The sequence below is a fragment of the Euleptes europaea genome, chromosome 3 (genome assembly GCF_029931775.1).
Source record: "Euleptes europaea isolate rEulEur1 chromosome 3, rEulEur1.hap1, whole genome shotgun sequence".
Lineage (NCBI taxonomy): Eukaryota > Metazoa > Chordata > Lepidosauria > Squamata > Sphaerodactylidae > Euleptes > Euleptes europaea.
The window spans coordinates 12,540,120-12,544,580 of NC_079314.1; positions in this window are offsets into that span (position 1 = coordinate 12,540,120).

Consider the following 4,461-nt stretch of genomic DNA (forward strand, 5'->3'; position numbering starts at 1 on the left):
GAGACAGGAACTCTGCGTATGGCCAGAGGCAGGCTCGTCACACGTATTGTTTCACAGGCTGCCTTGAGTAGGACTCTGTCCAGCTCTCCATACTAAGAATGTCCTCCCCGTAAGATGAGCAGGTGCCAAGGCCCTCAGCCTAGGAAGTACCAAGAAAGGAGTGCCCCTGAGCATTCACAGAGTTCCTTCTCACCATTTAAGCGCAGACTGACTTTGCTCCAGCCACCCCATCAAATGTAGAATACAGACCTCCTGTGCTCCCCGAATTTCTGATAGCCCAGATTTATTTGGTTTCTTTAAAAAAAAACCTTATCATTGACTGTTTAAAGAAGCATGTGGACATATTTTGTAAAAGGCCAACTCCCCCCCCCATGCACACTTCACAAGGACTTTCTTTACCACTCCTGCCCCACTTAAGTCCCAGAACTGTGGATCAGTAAAACAGAGTTGCCAACTCTTTTACTGGCCAATGCTCCTATGTTTTTAATCACAAACAGCCAGTTGAAATTTCTGTGTTTTTAAAAGGCTTCAACAGCAAATTCCTGCAGATCCCAAGTCATTTGAAAAGCTGGGAACCCTAAAAACAGCCCTTCTTCAAATGGGCAGGGTTGTACAGTGGTTAGAGTGGTGCACTAGGACCTGGAAGGTGTGGGTTCATCTCAGCCGTAGAGTTCACCAGGTGCCCTGAGGCCCATCACCATCCCTCAACTTCTCCATCCTAGGAGATATCACATTCATTTCTTGGCTCCGTACAAACCCGCATTTGGCCTGGAGTCGTAGGTTGCCTGCCTTTGCCACATGGGATAAGAACATAAGAGCATAAGAAAAGCCCTGCTGGATCAGACCCAGGCCCATCAAGTCCAGCAGTCTGTTCACACAGTGGCCAACCAGGTCGCTCTATGAAGCCCACAAACAAGTCGACTGCAGCAGCACCATCCTGCCTGTGCTCCATAGCACCTCTGATACTGGAGAGAGTAGGTATGCATCAGGACTAGTATCCATTTGGACTAGTAGCCATGGATAGACCCTATCCTCCACGAACATGTCTACTCCCCTCTTAAAGTCTTCCAAGTTGGCATCCATCTCCACATCCTGGGGCAGGGAGTTCCACAGTTTAACTAATAAGGGTAAGGAGGGTAGGGAGATGCCGCGTGAAAAGGTGGTTCCAGGCCTAGAGAAATCATACTCGGGCCCTGTTAAAGAAATGCTGAATTTGCACAGGAATGGATGAAGCAGTCTGAAACCGATCTAGTACAGACAAGGAGGAAACCTTTATACTGAACCAGCATTCTTGAAAAAGGAGAGAAAGAAGAAGCCCCATTTACTGGAAATCAGAAAGTGTATTGAACTTTTTAACAAGTGGTCTTGCAAAAATAGGGGCTTTATTCCTTTCTTTCTGTTTCATTGCAAGGTGCATCAAGAGAGAACAGCCTAGGCCAGTGTTGACGGTTAGAGACCTTTACACTGAACCAGCATTTTCAAAAGGGAAAAAGAATCTGCAGCTACAAGAAAAAAGAGGTTATTGAACTCTGGGGGTGGGGGATTTTTCTTCCTGCCACTGCCGATTCTTCCTCTTTTAAGATGAGGTGCCAGTCTTCAGAAAAGCTTGTCTTCTGTGGAGACAACACTGGTCAGTCAATCCCAGCGCAGTCTACTGCAGGGGTCCCCAAATTTTGGGAGCCCGTGAGCACCTTTGGCATTCCTACATGGGGCGGAGCAAGCCACAATAGGGGTGTGGCAGGAGGAGGAGCCACACGGAGGGGGGAGCCTAAGTGCAGAGGGAAAGGGGGTAATTTAAAAAATACACTGGAAAAGAAGAGCAACAGATAATAAAACCAACATTGCGTAGGCAGCTACCACTGAAACATTATTTTAACCAACGTTATTTTAATCGATTTTAATCCTCCCCCCCCCCAAGTTTAATAAGGCCGTTCTCTCTTGATGCACCTTGCAACGAAACAGAAAGAAAGGAATAAAGTGCCTATTGGAAAATTGGAAGTGGAAATACCAAGGAGTGAATCTGGGACCTTGTGCAGGCAAAACAGTTACCCTGCTCCCTGTTGGGGAGGGACCGTAGCATCTGGTCGGTAGGTTCCAGGTTCAATCCCTGGCATCTCCAGCTAAAAGGATCAGGTGGCAAATGATGTGAGGGACCCCTGTTTAAATCCCTGGAGAGCCCCTGCCAATCTGAATAGACAGCATTGACTATGATAGATCAGTGGCCTCATTCATGTGTTAGGGAGGGGCCGGGCCACGGCTCAGTGGCAGAAAATCTGCTTTGCATGCAGAAAGTCCCAGGTTCAATCCCTGGCATCTCCAGAAAAAAGGATCAGGTAGGAGGTGATGCGACAGACCCTTATGTAAAACCCTGGAGAGCTGCTGGCAGTCTGAATAAGCAATACTGACCTTGATGGACCGATGGTCTGATTCAGTATAAGTAAGCTTCATGCCTGTATTCATCAAAATAATGGAGCGAGGCCTCCAGAGCTAAAACTATGACGTCCAAGGAATCTCGCTCACCTCTGGCTTTCAAAGTTCCCCTCTGGGACACACGCACAAAGACACACCCTTTTCTAACCATCCCCAAATGCTCTGCTGGGAGCTGGAGGAACGGAGGTGGGCGGGGCACCACTAGAAGCCCGCGGAGAAGGCGAGGGCATTACCACAACGGGCGCGTGGCAGGGGATGAGTCAGAGCCGGCCTCTCTAAGCGTGGCCTTGAGTTGTGTAAAAGGGTTATTAATATGCAACGCTTGGGAAATGCACAGAGGGTTAGCTTACCAGAGTCCTTACGACACCTGCCGAAAGCGAGTCATTTCTCTCTTCTTTTAACAGACGGGAACTGAGGCCCTGAGGGCAGAGAAAGCGCGAGCGCAGCAGGCTGACTGCCAGCACCTTTGCCCTGTGTACATGGGCCCAGAAAAATCTTCCCCCAACACCTGCCTCCCAAGATCCTTTTTGTCGGAGATGCCAGGAATCGAACCTGGGACCTTCCATATTATGTATTTGGGGTTTTTTTTTTTTATCCTGCCCCTCCTCTGAGGAGGGCGGCATTCTTGGTTCTCTCCCCCTCTTATGTTCTCCTCACAGCAACCCTGCGAGGTAGGTTAGGCTGAGAGAGTGAATGGTCCAAGGACACCATGTAAGTTTCAGGGCGAGCAGGGATTTGAACCCAAGTCTCCCCGGTCCTAGTATGACAATCTTATTCCTACTTGTATCTGATGAAGGGAGCTTGGATTCTCAAATGCAGACAGCCCTGGAGATCTTGTGGGTCTTCATGGTGCTACAGGGACCCGAAATCTTAATCGTTTCCCTGCATTATCTTATTCTTTTCCCTGAGAGCCAGCGTGGTGTAACGGTTAAGTGCGTGTGTGTGTGTGTGTGAAGTGCCTTCAAGTCGCAGCCGACTTATGGCAACCCCTTATGGGGTCTTCATGGCAAGAGACTAACAGAGGTGGTTTGCCAGTGCCTTCCTCTGCACAGCAACCCTGGACTTCCTTGGTGGTCTCCCATCCAAATATAACCAGGACCAACCCTGCTTAGCAGCTGAGATATGACGAGATCAGGCTAGCCTGGGCCATCCAGGTCATGGCAACAGTTAAGAGTAGTGGGCTTGGTTTCCCCACTCCTCCAAATGAAGCCTGCTAGGTGACCTTTGGCCAGTCACAGTTCTCTCAGAACTCTCTCAGCCTCACCTACCTCACAAGGTGTCTGTTGTGGGGAGAGGAAAAGAAGGGGATTGTAAGCCAGTTTGATTCTCCTTTCGGTAGAGAACATCGGGGTATAAAAACCAACTCTTCTTCTTCCTCCTCCTCCTCCTTCTGGCAAAGCGTGTGCTCTGGCACTGTCCTATCAAGGGGTCTGCCCCAAGGGGCTTACAGTCTGAAGTGTGACCCAAGGGAGTCAACCAATGTCGCAGAGGGAAGGACAGACCCACAAAGAATACATATTAATTTCAGTTTGAGGCTTGTTTTAGTAGGGGACGGCCAGGGGGCGTGTTAAGTCCAGGAAAAGCTGGGTTTTGAGGAAGGATTTGAAAGAAAGATAGCAGACAGCTAGACTCCAGTCCAGTTGCTCCTTAGAGACCAACAAGATTTTCGTGGGTATAATCTTTCAAGAGTCAAAGCTCCCTTCGTCAGATACGTCAGAGCGTTGACTCTCAAAAGCTTATACCCTCTAAAATCTTGTAGGCCTCTAAGATGCTACTGGATTCGAATCTAGTTGTTCTACTGCAGACCAACACAACTACCCTCCGATACTATCTTGCAGGACAGTGTGGCATAATGATTAGCTGGAGTAGGATTTGGGAGAGCCAGGTTCAAATCCCCACTTGTTCTGAAACTCACTTGGTGACCCTGGGCCAGTTGTTCCCAGCCTATCCTACCTCACAGGGTTGTGAGGACAAACTGGGGAAATGGGGAGAACCATGTATACCGCTCTGGCTCCCTGGAAGAGGGGTAGA